The sequence below is a fragment of the Mauremys reevesii genome, linkage group 16, assembly GCF_016161935.1.
Source record: "Mauremys reevesii isolate NIE-2019 linkage group 16, ASM1616193v1, whole genome shotgun sequence".
NCBI classification, from domain to species: domain Eukaryota; kingdom Metazoa; phylum Chordata; order Testudines; family Geoemydidae; genus Mauremys; species Mauremys reevesii.
The window spans coordinates 8,740,720-8,761,630 of NC_052638.1; the positions used below are offsets into that span (position 1 = coordinate 8,740,720).

The window sequence follows — 20,911 nt, forward strand, 5'->3', positions numbered from 1 at the left end:
ATCCACCGAGAGGGGATGGATGCACCTTCTCCTAGCACAGGAGTGGAAATCAGTGAATCTGTTTCTACTTTCAGGTGAAAGAAAGGCAGTGCTTACCAGTCAAGGGAGAAAGATTCCAAGACATGGCTGAATTTAAGAATGCAGTCAGGTAGGAAACGATAAGTGCAGATGCAAGAAAAGCATCTTATGACTCCAGTTTGGGAAAAGCCACTTCTACATCATTTATTAAACAATGTAGCTGGTTGCACCTCTGAAAATCACAGCCATGCAATGGAAAATCACTGACAAGGAGGTGAGCAGAGAAGAGCATGTGGAAGGCAAATGAAGCACATTTTGACTGATAGCTCTGCATAGCTAGTAAAACAAATAAAAATTATCTGAAACATTGATGTTTGCAGGTGATCATCACTGAAGATGTGAGGGGACCAGGTGACCACCCTTGCCAGGAGGAAATGAGTGAAAGTGACTGTCCTGGGGAAGAGGTAAGAAATGCCCAGGCTCAGAGCACCCACGTGGACATTAATGGACCTTATTAACTTGCAGGTAGAAGAACTGCTGCTGCTTCACTTGTCAAGGGAAGAATGTGAGAAGCAGGTGCAGACTTTGCTAACGCAATGTGCCTGGCCACCTGCTGAATACACAGAGGGGACAGAAGAGCATTCTGCAGCTATAGTCCTGGGAATGGAGAGCAACCCCCTGAGACAGTGCAGCCAGTTGCACTTTCCAGCTGTAAACATCCCTGCAGATCATGGGCCAAGGAGGTGAGTTTCAAGTTTCTCTTCTTACCAAATGAATCTTGTGCCAAAGCAGCAGTTGCAAACCCAGTCAGGAATAAATACCAAGTATTGATCATTCCAGCAGCAGATTGTACCTCTCCTGATAGGAGAGCAGAGGCTGTGGTGCTCTAGAAGGAATTAATGAAGCTGATCTGTCCATGTCGATAGGTGAGAAACACCATTTCTGTACCAGTCAAGTGGAAATGAATGGATCCTCTCCTACCTTCAGATGGGAGAGGCGCATCTGAACACTGAGGATATAAAAAACGTGAGTAAGCTCCTAGAAGAGCTGTGATGGTTCTTATTGAAAGGAAAAAAGTGAAATTAAGCACTGCTGCCAAGAGGTAAAGAACTCACCTTCTCTTGACTTTCAAGGTTAAGTTCCGGGATCTGGTTATTCTTTCAGATGAAAGAAATGAAATTCATCCTGCATGCCAGGAGAGAAATACTGCACGAGCAACCTGACTGGCCAGGTGAGTGACCCATTGCAAAGTGAAGAAAGCATTTTTCCTTGTAGATAAGGAATAGTTCAGGAACCTATGAAATCTGTTTGGAAGATTGCAGGTGACTGTACCTCTGGTCAACTCCCCACAGCCTCGGTGAATATTTCTATATTGGCTATTTGCCAAGGGAATAAGGTTGGGGAAAGCACCATAAAATGTAGGACACCCCAAGACTGATTATAAGTAATGCTGTGTCAAAAATTGATTGTTACAGCTGATGACACATCCCAAGATACATGAAGAGTTGAGGACCATAGCAAACAGGGATTCCTCTTTATCAGGAGGTAAGGAATATACAGTACCTGCGTATAGCATCCCAGTGCAAATCAAAGACTTTGGTTTTTCTTTCGGAGCCTATGTTATATGTCAAGAGGGGAATGCTGCCAACTAATTGAGAACAAAGCAATGTATGCAACCAGAGCTGCTGAGATGTAAGAGAAGCATCCCGTGAGTCTATTCATGGAAAAGGAGTGTAGCCACTTATCCCCAGGAAGTGTTAAATAACACAGCTGGTTGCATCTCTCCAAACAGCCACACTCAGACCGTTCCCGGCACAGAGGTGAGCATCTAAGGTTCCATTTTGCCACCTAAATTAAATGAAAAATGATCATTTCAGTGAAGAGCCCTCCAGACACCAAACAAATCTGTCAGATATTGATCGTTACAGCACATCGCACTTCTCCAGATGTCAGGAGAGCAGGGGGCTGTGCTTTTCAAGAAGCAGTTATGGAAACTGATCATCCCCTTTCGTGAGGTGAGAAATACACATTCTCAGAGAGTTCAAGTGACAATAATGGGTCTGGTCAGCCTTTCAGGTGGAAGAAATGCAGCTGAGCTGATCTTCCCAGACAGGAAGGCTTGGAAGTTGCAATCATGATAGCGATCCATTTTTGTTGACCAAAGAAAAAATGGAACTGGGTGCTGGCTCCAGGTCGGTAACATTGGTATTTAGACATCTCAGTAAATAAGAGGGCAACTGACCACAGTTGAGAGGTGAGCATTTGAACTGCTCTTGCCAGAGATTAGCTGTGCTACTGATTATATTTGTGCAGAATTGTTCATTGCACTTTCTTGTCCTTTAGAAGTGCAGGAAGAAGATTCATGAAGTGGATCATTCCTGTGACGAGGTAAGACATGCTCCATCTCATGGTAATAATCTAGAAGTCAGTGATTCTGGGTACATTTTCAGATTCTTCAGCCATTCAGAGGGGAATACGACAAAATCGATGACTGCCATTCTTGCGGAGATGTAAGGAAAGCCCCCCAAACCTGAAAATACCTTGTAATAATAAAGTATCTTTCAAATTCTGATCATTACAGCTGACTGGGCTTCAAGCTGTGGGAACAGTAGAAAGATTTATGCCAGGAAGATATACAAAAGGTAATTGTTCCTGTTGAGAGGTAAGAAATGCCTTGCAGCATTCCTTTGGAAATAAATGGATGAGACTATACTTTCAGGTACCAGAAATGCAGCTGATCTTCCCATTGGAGAGAAGAAATCTACAAGCAGTTGACAAACTGCACAGCTCAGCAAACTTCTGAAAAGAAATCAACTCAGTGACCGGATGGGGAGTAAGGAAAACAGGGACTTTCAACTGTAGTACAATGAAGCTGCTGGTGGATATGATGAGAAGGGATCTAGGATTAGCTGTTAGTGGATGAGTAATTGAGCTGTGTGACGGGTCTGGTACCCCAGCACCCCCTAGTGGCAGGGGCGAGCTGGGGGCCTAGAGCCACGCCACTCCCTTGTCCATCGGTCGGCCCCTGGTAGCCGGCGTATTACGGCCTAGCGGCCGGCATCCACAAACACAGCTACCCCTTCGGGCCGGGGTAGCGCGGCCAAGGGGCCGGCGTCCACAAAGACCCCCTTCGGGCCGGGGTAGCGCCGCCTAGGGGCCGGCGTCCACAAAGACCCCCTTCGGGCCGGGCTAGCGCCGCCTAGGGGCCGGCATCCACAAAGACCCCCTTCGGGGCGGGGTAGCGCCGCCTAGCGGCCGGCGTCCACAAAGACCCCCTTCGGGCCAGGGCAGCGCCGCCTAGCTGCCGGCGTCCACAAAGACCCCCTTCGGGCCGGGGCAGCGCCGCCTAGGGGCCGGCGTCCACAGACACCCCCTTCGGGCCGGGGCAGCGCCGCCTAGGGGCCGGCGTCCACAAAGACCCCCTTCGGGCCGGGGCAGCGCCGCCTAGGGGCCGGCATCCACAAAGACCCCCTTCGGGACGGGGCAGCGCTGCCTAGGAGCCGGCGTCCACAAAGACCCCCTTCGGGACGGGGCAGCGCCGCCTAGCGGCCGGGCGCCACAAAGGGCCGGGCGCCACAAAGACTCTTCGGGCCGGGTAGCGCCGCCAAGGGGCCGGGCGCCCACAGAGACCGCTTCGGGCCGGGTAGCGCCGCCAGGGGCCGGCGCCCACAGACACCCGCTGGCCGGGTAGCGCCGCCTAGGGCCGGCGCCCACAGACACCCCTTCGGCCGGGTAGCGCCGCCTAGGGGCCGGTGTCCACCGACACCCCCTTCGAGACGGGGTAGCGCCGGATAGGGGACGGCGTACACCGACACCCCCTTCGGGCCGGGGTAGCGCCGGATAGGGGCCGGTGTCCAGCGACACCCCCTTCGGGCCGGGGTAGCGCCGCCTAGGGGCCGGCGTCCACAAAGACCCCCTTCGGGCCGGGGTAGCGCCGCCAAGGGGCCGGCATCCAGAAAGACCCCCTTCGGGCCTGAGCAGCGCCGCCTAGAGGCCGGAGTCCACAGACACCCCCTTCGGGCCGGGGAAGCGCAGCCTAGGGGCCGGCGTCCACCGACACCCCCTTCGGGCCGGGGCAGCGCCGCCTAGGGGCCGGCGTCCACCGACACCCCCTTCGGGCCGGGGTAGCGCCGCCTAGGGGCCGGAGTCCACAGACACCCTTCGGCCGGGCAGCGCCGCCTAGGCCGGGCGTCCACAGACACTTCTTCGGCCGGGTAGCGCCGCCAGGGGCCGGCGCCCACAGACACCTCTTCGGCCGGGTAGCGCCGCTAGGCCGGCGCCCACAGACACCCTTCGGCCGGGTAGCGCCGCCTAGGGCCGGCGCCCACAGACACTCTTCGGCCGGGTAGCGCCGCCAGGGGCCGGCGCCCACAGACACCTTCGGCCGGGTAGCGCCGCCTAGGGGCCGGCGCCCACAGACACCCCCTTCGGGCCGGGGTAGCGCCGCCTAGGGGCCGGCGTCCACAAAGACCCCCTTCGAGCCGGGGAGCGCCGAGTAGGGTCCGGCGCCCACAAAGACCCCTTCGGCCGGGTAGCGCCGCCTAGGGGCCGGCGCCCACAGACACCCTTCGGCCGGGTAGCGCCGCCTAGGGGCCGGGCGCCCACAAAGACCCCTTCGGGCCGGGGTAGAGCCGCCAAGGGACCAGCGCCCACAAAGAGCCCTTCGGCCGGGTAGCGCCGCCAAGGCCGGCGCCCACCGACACCCTTCGGCCAGGGCAGTGCTACCTAGGGGCCGGCGTCCACAGACACCCGCTTCGGGCCGGGCCAGCGCCGCCTAGGGGCCGGCGTCCACAAAGACCCTCTTCGGGCCGGGGTAGCGCCGCCAAGGGGCCGGCGTCCACAAAGACCCCCTTCGGGCCGGGGTAGCGCCGCCTAGGGGCCGGCGTCCACCGACACCCCCTTCGGGCCGGGGTAGCGCCGCCAAGGGTCCGGCGTCCACAAAGACCCCCTTCGGGCCGGGGTAGCGCCGCCTAGGGGCCGGCGTCCACCGACACCCCATTCGGGCCGGGGTAGCGCCGCCAAGGGTCCGGCGTCCACAAAGACCCCCTTCGGGCCGTGGTAGCGCCGCCTAGGGGCCGGCGTCCACCGACACCCCCTTCGGGCCGGGGTAGCGCCGCCTAGGGGCCGACGTCCACCGACACCCCCTTCGGGCCGGGGTAGCGCCGGATAGGGGCCGGCGTCCACAGACACCCCCTTTGGGGCGGGGTAGCGCCGGATAGGGGCCGGCGTCCACATACACCCCCTTCGGGCCGGGGTAGCGCCGCCTAGGGGCCGGCGTCCACAGACACCCCCTTCGGGCCGGGGTAGCGCCGCCTAGGGGCCGGCGTCCACAAAGACCCCCCTTCGGGCCGGGGTAGCGCCAGCTAGGGGCCGGCGTCCACAAAGACCCCCTTCGGGCTGGGGTAGAGCCGCCAAGGGACCAACGTCCACAAAGACCCCCTTCATGCCGGGGTAACGCCGCCAAGGGACCGGCGTCCACAAAGACCCCCTTCGGGCCGGGGTAACGCCGCCAAGGGACCGGCGTCCACAAAGACCCCCTTCGGGCCGGGGCAGCACTGCCTAGGGGCCGGCGTCCACAGACACCCCCTTCGGGCCGGGGTAGCGCCGCCTAGGGGCCGGCGTCCACAGACACCCCCTTCGGGCCGGGGTAGCGCCGCCTAGGGGCCGGCGTCCACCGACACCCCCTTCGGGCCGGGGTAGCGCCGGATAGGGGCCGGCGTCCACCGACACCCCCTTCGGGCCGGGGTAGCGCCGGATAGGGGCCTGCGTCCAACGACACCCGTTTCGGGCCGGGGTAGCGCCGGATAGGGGCCGGCGTCCACCGACACACCCTTCGGGCCGGCGTAGCGCCGGATAGGGGCCGGCATCCACCGACATCCTCTTCGGGCCGGGTAGCGCCGCCAGGGGCCGGGCGCCCACAGACACCCCTTCGGCCGGGTAGCGCCAAGGGCCGGCGCCACAAAGACCCCTTCGGGCCGGGTAGCGCCGCCAGGGGCCGGCATCCACCGACCTCTTCGGGCCGGGTAGCGCCGCCAGCGCCCACAAAGACCCTCCGGCCGGGTAGCGCCGCCACGTGCCAGCGCCCACAAAGACCTCTTCGGCCGGGTAGCGCCGCCAAGGCACCGGGCGCCCACAAAGACCCCTTCGGGCCGGGTAGCGCCGCCAAGGGACCGGGCGCCCACAAAGACCTTCGGCCGGTGGTAACGCCGCCAAGGGGCCGGCGTCCACCGACACCCCCTTCGGGCCGGGGTAGCGCCGGATAGGGGCCGGCGTCCACCGACACCCCCTTCGGGCCGGGGCAGCGCTGCCTAGGGGCCGGCGTCCACAGACACCCCCTTCGGGCCGGGGCAGCGCCGCCTAGGGGCCGGCGTCCACAAAGACCCCCTTCGGGCCGGGGTAGCGCCGCCAAGGGGCCGGCGTCCACAAAGACCCCCTTCGGGCCGGGGTCGCGCCGCCAAGGGGCCGGGCGCCCACAAAGACCCCTTCGCCGGGTAGCGCCGCCAGGGGCCGGCCTCCACAAAGACCCCTTCGGGCCGGGTAGCGCCGCCTAGGGCCGGCGCCCACCGACACCCCTTCGGCCGGGTAGCGCCGCCAAGGGTCCGGCGCCCACAAAGACTCCTTCGGCCGGGTAGCGCCGCCTAGCCGGCGCCCACCGACACCCCATTCGGCCGGGTAGCGCCGCCAAGGGTCCGGCGCCCACAAAGACTTCTTCGGCCGGGTAGCGCCGCCAGGGGCCGGCGCCCACCGACACCCTTCGGGCCGGGTAGCGCCGCCAGGGGCCGGCGCCCACCGACACCCTTCTGGCCGGGTAGCGCCGCTTAGGGGCCGCGCCCACCGACACTTCTTCGGCCGGGTAGCGCCGCCAAGGACCAGCGCCCACAAAGACTTCTTCGGGCCGGGTAGCGCCGCCAAGGGACCGGCGCCCACACAGACCCTCTCCGGCCGGGGTAGCGCCGCCAAGGGGCCGGCGTCCACCGACACCCCCTTCGAGCCGGGGTAGCGCCGATAGGGGCCGGCGCCCACCGACACCTTCGCCGGGCAGTAGCGCCTAGGGGCCGGCGCCCACAGACACCCGCTGGCCGGGCCAGCGCCGCCTAGGGCCGGCGCCCACAAAGACCTCTTCGGCCGGGTAGCGCCGCCAAGGGGCCGGGCGCCCACAAAGACCCCTTCGGGCCGGGTAGCGCCGCCTAGGGGCCGGGCGCCCACCGACACCCTTTCGGGGCGCCGCCAAGGGGCCAGCGTCCACAAAGACACCTCTTCGGCCGGGTAGCGCCGCCAAGGGGCCGGGGACCACCGACACCCTTCTGGCCGGGTAGCGCCGATAGGGGCCGCGCCCACCGACACCCTTCGGGCCGGGTAGCGCCGGATAGGGGCCGCCTCCACCGACACCCCTTCGGCCGGGTAGCGCCGCCAGGGGCCGGCGCCCACCGACACCCCTTCGGGCCGGGGTAGCGCCGCCTAGTGGCCGGCGTCCACCGACACCCCCTTCGGGCCGGGGTAGCGCCGCCTAGGGGCAGAAGTCCACCGACACCCCATTCGTGCCGGGGTAGCGCCGCCAAGGGACCGGCGTCCACAAAGACCCCCTTCGGGCTGGGGTAACGCCGCCAAGGGACCGGCGTCCACCGACACTTCGGCCGGGTAGCGCCGATAGGGGCGGCGCCCACCGACACCCTTCGGGCCGGGTAGCGCTGCCAGGGGCGGCGCCCACCGACACCCCTTCGGGCGCGGTAGCGCCGCTAGGGCGGCGCCCACAAAGACCCCTTCGGGCGGGTAGCGCCGCCAAGGTGGCGCCCACAAAGACCCCTTCGGCCGGGTAGCGCGCCTAGGGCGGGCGCCCACAAAGACCCTTCGGGCGGTGTAGCGCCGCCAGGGGCCGCCTCCACAAAGACCCCCTTCGGGCGGGTAGCGCCGCCTAGGGCCGCGCCCACCGACACTCTTCGGGCCGGGTAGCGCCGATAGGGGCTGGCGCCCACCGACACCTTCGGGCCGGGTAGCGCCGCCTAGGGCCGCGCCCACCGACACCCCTTCGCCGGGTAGCGCCGCCAAGGGTCCGCGCCCACAAAGACCCCTTCGGGCCGGGTAGCGCCGCCTAGGGCCGGCGCCCACCGACACCCCTTCGGGCCGGGTAGCGCCGCCTAGGGGCCGGCGCCCACCGACACCCTTCTGGCCGGGTAGCGCCGATAGGGCCGCGCCCACCGACACCCTTCGGCCGGGTAGCGCCGATAGGCCGGCGCCCACCGACACCTTCGGGCCGGGTAGCGCCGATAGGGCCGGCGCCCACCGACACCTTCGGCCGGGTAGCGCCGCCAGGGGCCAGCGCCCACCGACACTTCTTCGGGCCGGGTAGCGCCGCCAGGGGCCGGCGCCCACCGACACCTCTTCGGGCCGGGTAGCGCCGATAGGCCGGCGTCCACAGACACCCGCTTCGGGCCGGGCCAGCGCCGCCAAGGGGCCGGCGTCCACCGACACCCCCTTCTGGCCGGGGTAGCGCCGCCAAGGGGCCGGCGTCCACAAAGACCCTTCGGCCGGGTAGCGCCGCCTAGGCCGGGCGCCACAAAGACGCCTTCGGCCGGGTAGCGCCGCCAGGGGCCGGCGCCCACAAAGACCCCTTCGGGCCGGGTAGCGCCGCCAGGGGCCGGCGCCCACCGACACCTTCGGGCCGGGTAGCGCCGATAGGGGCCGGCGCCCACCGACACTCTTCGGGCCGGGTAGCGCCGCCAGGGGCCGGCGCCCACCGACACCCCTTCGGGCCGGGTAGCGCCGCCAAGGGCCGGGCGCCACAAAGACGCCTTCGGCCGGGTAGCGCCGCTTAGGGGCCGGCGCCCACCGACACCCTTCGGGCCGGGTAGCGCCGCTAGGGGCCGGCGCCCACCGACACCTTCGGGCCGGGTAGCGCCGCCAGGGCCGGCGCCCACCGACACTCTTCGGGCCGGGTAGCGCCGCCAGGGGCCGGGCGCCCACCGACACTCTTCGGGCCGGGTAGCGCCGATAGGGGCCGGCGCCCACCGACACCCCTTCGGGCCGGGTAGCGCCGCCAGGGGCCGCGCCCACCGACACTCTTCGGGCCGGGGCAGCGCCGCCAAGGGGCCGGCCTCCACCGACACCCTTCGGGCCGGGGTAGCGCCGCCAAGGGGCCGGCGCCCACCGACACCCCTTCGGGCCGGGGTAGCGCCGCCTAGGGGCCGGGCGCCCACCGACACCTCTTCGGGCCGGGTAGCGCCGATAGGGCCGGCGCCCACCGACACCTTCGGGCCGGGTAGCGCCGATAGGGGCCGGCGCCCACCGACACCCTTCGGGCCGGGTAGCGCCGATAGGGGCCGGCGCCCACCGACACCCTTCGGCCGGGTAGCGCCGCCAAGGGGCCGGGCGCCCACCGACACCTTCGGGCCGGGTAGCGCCGCAAGGGCCGGGCGCACAAAGACACTCTTCGGCCGGGTAGCGCCAAGGGGCCGGCGTCCAGAAAGACCCGCTTCGGGCCGGGGTAGTGCCGCCAAGGGGCCGGCGTCCACCGACACCCCCTTCGGGCCGCGGCAGCGCCGCCTACTCTCCGGCGTCCACAAAGACCCTTCGGCCGGGTAGCGCCGCCAAGGCACCGGGCGCCCACAAAGACCCCTTCGGGCCGGGTAGCGCCGATAGGGGCCGGCGCCCACAAAGACCCTTCTTCGGGCCGGGTAGCGCCGCCAAGGGGCCGGGCGCCCACCGACACCCCTTCGGCCGGGTAGCGCCGCCAGGGGCCGGGCGCCCACAAAGACCCTCTTCGGGCCGGGTAGCGCCGCCTAGGGGCCGGCGCCCACCGACACCCTTCGGGCCGGGTAGCGCCGATAGGGGCCGGCGCCCACCGACACCTTCGGCCGGGTAGCGCCGATAGGGGCCGGCGCCCACCGACACCTCTTCGGGCCGGGTAGCGCCGATAGGGGCCGGCGCCCACCGACACCCTTCGGCCGGGTAGCGCCGCCAGGGGCCGCGCCCACCGACACTTCTTCGGCCGGGTAGCGCCGCCAAGGGGCCGGGCGCCCACCGGCACCTCTTCGGGCCGGGTAGCGCCGATAGGGGCCGGCGCCCACATACACTTCTTCGGCCGGGTAGCGCCGATAGGGGCCGGCGCCCACAGACCCCTTCGGGCCGGGTAGCGCCGCTTAGGGGCCGGGCGCCCACCGACACCCTTCGGCCGGGTAGCGCCGATAGGGGCCGGCGCCCACCGGCACTTCTTCGGCCGGGTAGCGCCGATAGGGGCCGGCGCCCACCGACACCTTCGGGCCGGGTAGCGCCGATAGGGGCCGGCGCCCACCGACACCCTTCGGCCGGGTAGCGCCGATAGGGGCCGGCGCCCACCGACACTCTTCGGGCCGGGTAGCGCCGCTTAGGCCGGCGCCCACAGACACTTCTTCGGGCCGGGTAGCGCCGCCAGGGGCCAGCGCCCACAAAGACCCTTCGGGCCGGGTAGCGCCGCCAAGGGGCCGGCGCCCACAAAGACCCCTTCGGCCGGGTAGCGCCGCCAAGGGGCCGGGCGCCCACAAAGACCCTTCGGGCCGGGTAGCGCCGCCAAGGGGCCGGCGCCCACCGACACTCTTCGGGCCGGGTAGCGCCGATAGGGGCCGGCGCCCACCGACACTCTTCGGGCCGGGTAGCGCCGCCTAGGCCGGGCGCCCACAGACACCCTTCGGCCGGGTAGCGCCGCCAGGGGCCGGCGCCCACAAAACCCCTTCGGCCGGGGTAGCGCCGCCAAGGGTCCGGCGTCCACAAAGACCCCCTTCGGGCCGGGGTAGCGCCGCCTAGGGGCCGGCGTCCACAAAGACCCCTTCGGCCGGGTAGCGCCGCCAGGGGCCGGCGCCCACAAAGACCCCTTCGGCCGGGTAGCGCCGCCTAGGGGCCGGCGTCCACCGACACCCCCTTCGGGCCGGGTAGCGCCGATAGGGCCGGCGCCCACCGACACTTCTTCGGCCGGGTAGCGCCGCCAGGGCCGCCCACAAACACTCTTCGGCCGGGTAGCGCCGCCTAGGGGCCGGGCGCCCACCGACACCTTCGGCCGGGTAGCGCCGCCTAGGGCCGGCGCCCACAAAGACCCTTCGGGCCGGGTAGCGCCGCCTAGGGGCCGGCGCCCACCGACACCCTTCGGGCCGGGTAGCGCCGCCAGGGGCCGGCGCCCACCGACACCCTTCGGCCGGGTAGCGCCGATAGGGCCGGGCGCCCACCGACACCTCTTCGGGCCGGGTAGCGCCGATAGGGGCCGGCGCCCACCGACACCCTTCGGGCCGGGTAGCGCCGCCAGGGGCCGGCGCCCACCGACACCTTCGGGCCGGGTAGCGCCGCCAGGGCCGGGCGCCCACCGACACCTTCGGGCCGGGGTAGCGCCGGATAGGGGCCGGCGCCCACCGACACCCCCTTCGGGCCGGGGTAGCGCCGCCAGGGGCCGGCGCCCACAGACACCTTCGGGCCGGGTAGCGCCGCCAGGGGCCGGCGCCCACAAACACCCTTCGCCGGGTAGCGCCGCCTAGGGGCCGGCGCCCACCGACACCCTTCGGGCCGGGTAGCGCCGCCTAGGGCCGGCGCCCACCGACACCCTTCGGGCCGGGTAGCGCCGCCAGGGGCCGGGCGCCCACCGACACCCTTCGGGCCGGGTAGCGCCGCCTAGGGGCCGGCGCCCACCGACCCCCTTCGGGCCGGGTAGCCGCCAAGGGGCCGGCGCCCACAAAGACCCTTCGGCCGGGTAGCGCCGATAGGGGCCGGCGTCAAAGACCCCTTCGGGCCGGGTAGCGCCGCCAAGGGGCCGGCGCCCACCGACACCCCTTCGGCCGGGTAGCGCCGATAGGCCGGGCGCCCACCGACACCCCTTCGGGCCGGGTAGCGCCGCCTAGGGGCCGGGCGCCCACAAAACCCCTTCGGGCCGGGTAGCGCCGCCAAGGGGCGCGCCCACAAAGACCCTTCGGGCCGGGTAGCGCCGCCAGGGGCCGGGCGCCCACAAAGACCCCTTTCGGCCGGGTAGCGCCGCCAGGGGCCGGCGCCACAAAGACCCCTTCGGGCCGGGTAGCGCCGCTAGGGGCCGGGCGCCCACCGACACTTCTTCGGGCCGGGTAGCGCCGATAGGGCCGGCGCCCACCGACACCCTTCGGCCGGGTAGCGCCGCCAGGGGCCGGCGCCCACCGACACTTCCGGCCGGGGTAGCGCCGCCAAGGGACCGGCGTCCACAACGACCCCCTTCGGGCCGGGGTAGCGCCAATAGGGGCCGGCGTCCACCGACACCCCCTTCGGGCCGGGGTAGCGCCGCCTAGGGGCCGGCACCCACCGACACCCCCTTCGGGCCGGGGTAGCGCCGCCAGGCCGGGCGCCCACAAAGACCTTCTTCGGGCCGGGTAGCGCCGCCAGGGGCCGGCGCCCACCGACACCTCTTCGGCCGGGTAGCGCCGCCAGGGGCCGGCGCCCACAAAGACCCTTCGGCCGGGTAGCGCCGATAGGGGCCGGCGCCCACCGACACCCTTCGGGCCGGGTAGCGCCGATAGGGGCCGCGCCCACCGACACTTCTTCGGGCCGGGTAGCGCCGCCTAGGGGCCGGCGCCCACCGGCCACTTCGGGCCGGGTAGCGCCGCCAGGCGCCGGCGCCCACAAAGACCCCTTCGGGCCGGGGTAGCGCCGCCAAGGGGCCGGCATCCACCGACACCCCCTTCGGGCCGGGGTACCGCCGGATAGGGGCCGGCGTCCACCGACACCCCCTTCGGGCCGGGGTAGCGCCGCCTAGGCGCCGGCGTCCACAAAGACCCCCTTCGGGCCGGGGTACCGCCGGATAGGGGCCGGCATCCACCGACACCCCCTTCGGGCCGGGGTAGCGCCGGATAGGGGCCGGCGTCCACCGACACCCCCTTCGGGCCGGGGTAGCGCCGCCTAGGCGCCGGCGTCCACAAAGACCTCCTTCGGGCCGGGTAGCGCCGATAGGGGCCGGCGCCCACCGACACCCCTTCGGGCCGGGTAGCGCCGCCAGGCGCCGGGCGCCACAAAGACCCCTTCGGGCCGGGTCGCGCCGGATAGGGGCCGGCGCCCACCGACACCCCCTTCGGGCCGGGTAGCGCCGCCACGGGGCGGCGTCCACCGACACCCCCTTCGGGCCGGGGTAGCGCCGCCAAGGGGCCGGCATCCACCGACACCCCCTTCGGGCCGGGGTAGCGCCGATAGGGCCGGCGCCCACCGACACTTCTTCGGCCGGGGTAGCGCCGGCTAGGCGCCGGCGTCCACACAGACCCCCTTCGGGCCGGGGTAGCGCCGGATAGGGGCCGGCATCCACCGACACCCCCTTCGGGCCGGGGTAGCGCCGGATAGGGGCCGGCGTCCACCGACACCCCCTTCGGGCCGGGGTAGCGCCGCCTAGGCGCCGGCGTCCACAAAGACCCCCTTCGGGCCGGGGTACCGCCGGATAGGGGCCGGCGTCCACCGACACCGCCTTCGGGCCGGGGTAGCGCCTGATAGGGGCCGGCGTCCACCGACACCCCCTTCGTGCCGGGGTAGCGCCGCCAAGGGGCCGGCGTCCACCGACACCCTTCGGCCGGGTAGCGCCGCCAGGCGCCGGGCGCCCACAAAGACCCCTTCGGGCCGGGTAGCGCCGATAGGGGCCGGCGCCCACCGGCACCTCTTCGGGCCGGGTAGCGCCGATAGGCGCCGGCGCCCACAAAGACCTTCGGGCCGGGTAGCGCCGATAGGGCCGGCGCCCACCGACACTTCTTCGGGCCGGGTAGCGCCGATAGGGCCGGGCGCCCACCGACACCCTTCGGCCGGGTAGCGCCGATAGGGGCCGGCATCCACCGGCCACCCCTTCGGGCCGGGTAGCGCCGATAGGGGCCGGCGCCCACCGACACCCCTTCGGCCGGGTAGCGCCGCCAGGCGCCGGGCGCCCAAAGACTTCTTCGGGCCGGGGTAGCGCCGGATAGGGGCCGGCGTCCACCGACACCCCCTTCGGGCCGGGGTAGCGCCGGATAGGGGCCGGCGTCCACCGACACCCCCTTCGGGCCGGGGTAGCGCCGCCAAGGGGCCGGCGTCCACCGACACCCCCTTCGGGCCGGGGTAGCGCCGCCAAGGGGCCGGCATCCACCGACACCCCCTTCGGGCCGGGGCAGCGCCGCCTAGGGGCCGGTGTCCACAGACACCCCCTTCGGGCCGGGGTAGCGCCGCCTAGGCGCCGGCGTCCACAAAGACCCTTCGCCGGGTACCGCCGATAGGGGCCGGCGCCCACCGACACTCTTCGGGCCGGGTAGCGCCGATAGGGGCCGGCGCCCACCGACACCCTTCGGGCCGGGTAGCGCCGCCGGGCGCCCACCGACACCCCTTCGGCCGGGTAGCGCCGCCAAGGGGCCGCGCCCACCGACACCCTTCGGCCGGGTAGCGCCGATAGGGCCGGCGCCCACCGACACTTCTTCGGGCCGGGTAGCGCCGCCAGGGGCCGGGCGCCCACCGACACCCTTCGGGCCGGGTAGCGCCGCCAGGGGCCGGCGCCCACCGACACCCTTCGGCCGGGTAGCGCCGCCAGGCGCCGGGCGCCCACAAAGACTCTTCGGCCGGGTAGCGCCGATAGGGGCCGGCGCCCACCGACACTTCTTCGGGCCGGGTAGCGCCGATAGGCCGGCGCCCACCGACACCCTTCGGCCGGGTAGCGCCGCCAAGGGGCCGGGCGCCCACCGGACACTCCTTCGGCCGGGTAGCGCCGCCAGGGGCCGGCGCCCACCGACACCCTTCGGGCCGGGTAGCGCCGCCAGGGGCCGGGCGCCCACCGACACCCTTCGGGCCGGGGTAGCGCCGGATAGGGGCCGGCGTCCACCGACACCCTCTTCGGGCCGGGGTAGCGCCGGATAGGGGCCGGCGTCCACCGACACCCCCTTCGGGCGGGGGGAGCGCCGCCTAGGCGCCGGGCGCCCACAGACACTTCTTCGGCCGGGTAGCGCCGCCAGGCGCCGGGCGCCCACAAAGACTTCTTCGGGCCGGGTAGCGCCGATAGGGGCCGCGCCCACCGACACCCTTCGGGCCGGGTAGCGCCGATAGGGGCCGGCGCCCACCGACACCCTTCGGCCGGGTAGCGCCGCTAGGCGCCGGCGCCCACAAAGACTTCTTCGGGCCGGGTAGCGCCGATAGGGGCCGGCGCCCACCGACACCTCTTCGGCCGGGTAGCGCCGCCAGGCGCCGGGCGCCCACAAAGACCCCTTCGGGCCGGGTAGCGCCGATAGGGGCCGGCGCCCACCGGCACCCCTTCGGCCGGGTAGCGCCGCCAGGCGCCGGGCGCCCACAAAGACCTCTTCGGGCCGGGTAGCGCCGATAGGGCCGGGCGCCCACCGACACCCCTTCGCCGGGTAGCGCCGATAGGGGCCGGCGCCCACCGACACTTCTTCGGCCGGGTAGCGCCGCCAAGGCCGGGCGCCCACCGACACTCTTCGGGCCGGGTAGCGCCGATAGGGGCCGGCGCCCACCGACACCCTTCGGCCGGGTAGCGCCGATAGGGGCCGGCGCCCACCGACACCCTTCGGGCCGGGTAGCGCCGCCAAGGGCCGGCATCCACCGGCCACCCTTCGGCCGGGTAGCGCCGATAGGGCCGGCGCCCACAGACACCTTCTTCGGCCGGGTAGCGCCGCCAGGCGCCGGCGCCCACAAAGACTCTTCGGGCCGGGTACCGCCGATAGGGGCCGGCGCCCACCGACACCTTCGGGCCGGGTAGCGCCGATAGGGCCGCGCCCACCGACACCCTTCGGGCCGGGTAGCGCCGCCAGGGGCCGGGCGCCCACAAAGACCCCTTCGGGCCGGGTAGCGCCGATAGGGGCCGGCGCCCACCGACACCCTTCGGCCGGGTAGCGCCGCCAGGCGCCGGGCGCCCACAAAGACTTCTTCGGGCCGGGTAGCGCCGATAGGGGCCGGCGCCCACCGACACTTCTTCGGGCCGGGTAGCGCCGATAGGGGCCGGCGCCCACCGACACCCTTCGGCCGGGTAGCGCCGCCAAGGCGCCGGGCGCCCACAAAGACCTTCTTCGGCCGGGTAGCGCCGATAGGGCCGGGCGCCCACCGACACTCTTCGGGCCGGGTAGCGCCGATAGGCCGGGCGCCCACCGACACCTCTTCGGGCCGGGTAGCGCCGCCAGGGGCCGGCGCCCACCGACACCCTTCGGCCGGGTAGCGCCGATAGGGCCGGCGCCCACCGACACCCTTCGGGCCGGGTAGCGCCGCCAAGGGGCCGCGCCCACCGACACCCCTTCGGCCGGGTAGCGCCGATAGGCCGGCGCCCACCGGCCACCCCTTCGGCCGGGTAGCGCCGCCAGGCGCCGGCGCCCACAAAGACTTCTTCGGGCCGGGTAGCGCCGATAGGGGCCGGCGCCCACCGACACCCCTTCGGGCCGGGTAGCGCCGCCAGGGCCGGCACACCCTTCGGCCGGGGTAGCGCCGCCAAGGGGCCGGCATCCACCGACACCCCCTTCGGCCGGGTAGCGCCGCTTAGGGGCCGCGCCCACCGACACTTCGGGCCGGGTAGCGCCGCCAGGCGCCGGCGCCCACAAAGACTTCTTCGGGCCGGGTAGCGCCGATAGGGGCCGGCGCCCACCGACACCCCTTCGGGCCGGGTAGCGCCGCCAAGGGCCGGCGCCACCGACACTCTTCGGGCCGGGTAGCGCCGATAGGGCCGGCGCCCACCGACACCCTTCGGGCCGGGTAGCGCCGCCAGGCGCCGGGCGCCCACAAAGACTTCTTCGGGCCGGGTAGCGCCGATAGGCCGGCGCCCACCGGCACCCCTTCGGCCGGGTAGCGCCGATAGGGGCCGGCGCCCACCGACACTCTTCGGGCCGGGTAGCGCCGCCAGGCGCCGGGCGCCCACAAAGACTCCTTCGGCCGGGTAGCGCCGATAGGGGCCGGCGCCCACCGACACCTTCGGCCGGGTAGCGCCGATAGCCGGGCGCCCACCGACACCTTCGGGCCGGGTAGCGCCGATAGGGGCCGGCGCCCACAAAGACCCTTCGGGCCGGGTAGCGCCGATAGGGGCCGGCGCCCACCGACACCCCTTCGGCCGGGTAGCGCCGCCAAGGGGCCGGGCGCCCACAAAGACTCTTCGGGCCGGGTAGCGCCGCATAGGGGCCGGCATCCACCGACACCCCTTCGGCCGGGTAGCGCCGATAGGGGCCGGCGCCCACCGACACTCTTCGGCCGGGTAGCGCCGCCAGGCGCCGGGCGCCCACAAAGACCTCTTCGGCCGGGTAGCGCCGATAGGGCCGGCGCCCACCGACACTCTTCGGGCCGGGTAGCGCCGATAGGGCCGGCGCCCACCGACACTTCTTCGGCCGGGTAGCGCCGATAGGCCGGGCGCCCACCGACACCCTTCGGCCGGGTAGCGCCGCCATAGGGGCCGCGCCCACCGGCACACCCTTCGGGCCGGGTAGCGCCGATAGGGGCCGGCGCCCACCGACACCCTTCGGCCGGGTAGCGCCGCCAGGCGCCGGGCGCCCACAAAGACCCTTCGGGCCGGGTACCGCCGATAGGGGCCGCGCCCACCGGCACCTCTTCGGGCCGGGTAGCGCCGATAGGGGCCGGGCGCCCACCGACACCTTCGGGCCGGGTAGCGCCGCCAAGGGGCCGGCGCCCACCGACACTTCTTCGGCCGGGTAGCGCGCCAGGGCCGGCGCCCACCGACCCTTCTTCGGGCCGCCGCAGGCCGCCGGCGCCCACCGACACCTTCGGGCCGGGTAGCGCCGATAGGGGCCGGCGCCCACCGACACTCTTCGGCCGGGTAGCGCCGCCAAGGGCCGGCGCCCACCGGCACCCTTCGGGCCGGGTAGCGCCGATAGGGGCCGGCGCCCACCGACACCCTTCGGCCGGGTAGCGCCGCCAGGGGCCGGGCGCCCACCGACACCCTTCGGCCGGGTAGCGCCGGATAGGCCGGCGCCCACCGACACCCCTTCGGGCCGGGTAGCGCCGATAGGGGCCGGCGCCCACCGACACCCTTCGGCCGGGTAGCGCCGCCAGGCGCCGGGCGCCCACAAAGACCCCTTCGGGCCGGGTAGCGCCGATAGGGGCCGCGCCCACCGACACTTCTTCGGGCCGGGTAGCGCCGATAGGCCGGGCGCCCACCGACACCCCTTCGGCCGGGTAGCGCCGCCAGGCGCCGGCGCCCACAAAGACTCTTCGGGCCGGGTAGCGCCGATAGGGCCGGCGCCCACCGACACCCCTTCGGGCCGGGTAGCGCCGATAGGGGCCGGGCGCCACCGGCCACCCCTTCGGGCCGGGTAGCGCCGATAGGGGCCGGCGCCCACCGACCCTTCGGGCCGGGTAGCGCCGCTTAGGGCCGGCGCCCACCGACACCTTCGGGCCGGGTAGCGCCGCCAGGGCCGCGCCCACCGACACCCTTCGGGCCGGGTAGCGCCGATAGGGGCCGGCATCCACCGACACCTCTTCGGCCGGGTAGCGCCGATAGGGGCCGCCCACCGGCACCCCTTCGGCCGGGTAGCGCCGCCAGGCGCCGGGCGCCCACAAAGACTCTTCGGGCCGGGTAGCGCCGATAGGGGCCGCGCCCACCGACACCCTTCGGGCCGGGTAGCGCCGATAGGGGCCGGCGCCCACCGACACCTTCGGGCCGGGTAGCGCCGATAGGGCCGGGCGCCCACCGGCACCCTTCGGCCGGGTAGCGCCGCCAGGGCCGGGCGCCCACAAAGACTCTTCGGGCCGGGTAGCGCCGATAGGGCCGGCGCCCACCGACACCTTCGGCCGGGTAGCGCCGCCATAGGGGCCGCGCCCACCGACACTTCTTCGGCCGGGTAGCGCCGATAGGGCCGGGCGCCCACCGACCCCTTCGGGCCGGGTAGCGCCGATAGGGGCCGGCGCCCACCGACACCCTTCGGGCCGGGTAGCGCCGATAGGGCCGGCGCCCACCGACACCCTTCGGGCCGGGTAGCGCCGATAGGGGCCGGCGCCCACCGACACTCTTCGGGCCGGGTAGCGCCGATAGGGGCCGGCGCCCACCGACACCCTTCGGCCGGGTAGCGCCGCCATAGGGGCCGGGCGCCCACCGACACTCTTCGGCCGGGTAGCGCCGATAGGGGCCGGCGCCCACCGACACCCTTCGGCCGGGTAGCGCCGATAGGGCCGGGCGCCCACCGACACCCTTCGGGCCGGGTAGCGCCGCCAAGGGGCCGGCGCCCACCGACACTTCTTCGGCCGGGTAGCGCCGCCAGGGGCCGGGCGTCCACAAAGACCCCTTCGGGCCGGGTAGCGCCGATAGGGGCCGGCGCCCACCGACACCTCTTCGGCCGGGTAGCGCCGATAGGGCCGGCGCCCACCGACACCCCTTCGGGCCGGGTAGCGCCGCCAGGGGCCGGCGCCCACCGACACTTCTTCGGGCCGGGTAGCGCCGATAGGGGCCGCATCCACCGACACCCTTCGGCCGGGTAGCGCCGATAGGGCCGGGCGCCCACCGGACACCCTTCGGCCGGGTAGCGCCGCCAGGCGCCGGGCGCCCACAAAGACTCTTCGCCGGGTAGCGCCGATAGGGGCCGGCGCCACCGGCACACCCTTCGGGCCGGGTAGCGCCGATAGGGCCGGGCGCCCACAAAGACCCTTCGGGCCGGGTAGCGCCGATAGGGGCCGGCGCCCACCGACACCCTTCGGGCCGGGTAGCGCCGATAGGGCCGGCGCCCACCGACACCCTCTTCGGCCGGGTAGCGCCGCCAGGGGCCGCGCCCACAAAGACACTTCGGGCCGGGTAGCGCCGCCAGGCGCCGGCGCCCACCGACACCCTTCGGCCGGGTAGCGCCGATAGGGGCCGGCGCCCACCGACACCCCTTCGGGCCGGGTAGCGCCGATAGGGCCGGGCGCCCACCGACACTCTTCGGCCGGGTAGCGCCGCCAAGGGGCCGGCGCCCACCGACACCCCTTCGGGCCGGGTAGCGCCGATAGGGGCCGGCGCCCACCGACACTTCTTCGGGCCGGGTAGCGCCGCCATAGGGGCCGGCGCCCACAGACACTCTTCGGCCGGGTAGCGCCGCCAGGCCGGGCGCCCACAAAGACTCTTCGGGCCGGGTAGCGCCGATAGGGGCCGGCGCCCACCGACACCTCTTCGGGCCGGGTAGCGCCGATAGGGGCCGGCGCCCACCGACACTTCTTCGGGCCGGGTAGCGCCGATAGGCCGGCGCCCACAAAGACTCTTCGGGCCGGGTAGCGCCGATAGGGGCCGGCGCCCACCGACACCCCTTCGGGCCGGGTAGCGCCGATAGGGCCGGGCGCCCACCGACACCCTTCGGGCCGGGTAGCGCCGATAGGGGCCGGCGCCCACAAAGACTTCTTCGGCCGGGTAGCGCCGATAGGGGCCGGCGCCCACCGACACTCTTCGGCCGGGTAGCGCCAAGGGGCCGGCGCCCACCGACACCCTTCGGGCCGGGTAGCGCCGATAGGGCCGGGCGCCCACCGACACTCTTCGGGCCGGGTAGCGCCGATAGGGCCGGGCGCCCACCGACACCCTTCGGGCCGGGTAGCGCCGATAGGGGCCGCGCCCACCGACACTTCTTCGGCCGGGTAGCGCCGATAGGGCCGGGCGCCCACCGACACTTCTTCGGGCCGGGTAGCGCCGATAGGCCGGCGCCCACCGACACTTCTTCGGGCCGGGTAGCGCCGATAGGGCCGGGCGCCCACCGACACTCTTCGGGCCGGGTAGCGCCGATAGGGCCGGCGCCCACCGACCCTTCGGGCCGGGTAGCGCCGATAGGGCCGGCGCCCACCGACACCCTTCGGGCCGGGTAGCGCCGATAGGGGCCGGCGCCCACCGGCACCCTTCGGCCGGGTAGCGCCGATAGGGGCCGGGCGCCCACCGACACTCTTCGGGCCGGGTAGCGCCGATAGGGGCCGGGCGCCCACAAAGACTTCTTCGGCCGGGTAGCGCCGATAGGCCGGGCGCCCA

At 71.9% G+C, this 20,911-nt stretch overlaps 1 long non-coding RNA gene across 1 annotated transcript; it reads left to right on the forward strand.

Annotated features, from left to right (window-relative positions):
• The first annotated feature begins 944 nt into the window (after positions 1-944).
• LOC120384412 lies at positions 945-1,658 on the forward strand. Its single transcript, XR_005588872.1, has 3 exons — positions 945-1,044; positions 1,183-1,249; positions 1,494-1,658. It is a non-coding gene; the product is annotated as an uncharacterized LOC120384412 (long non-coding RNA).
• Positions 1,659-20,911: the final 19,253 nt, after the last annotated feature.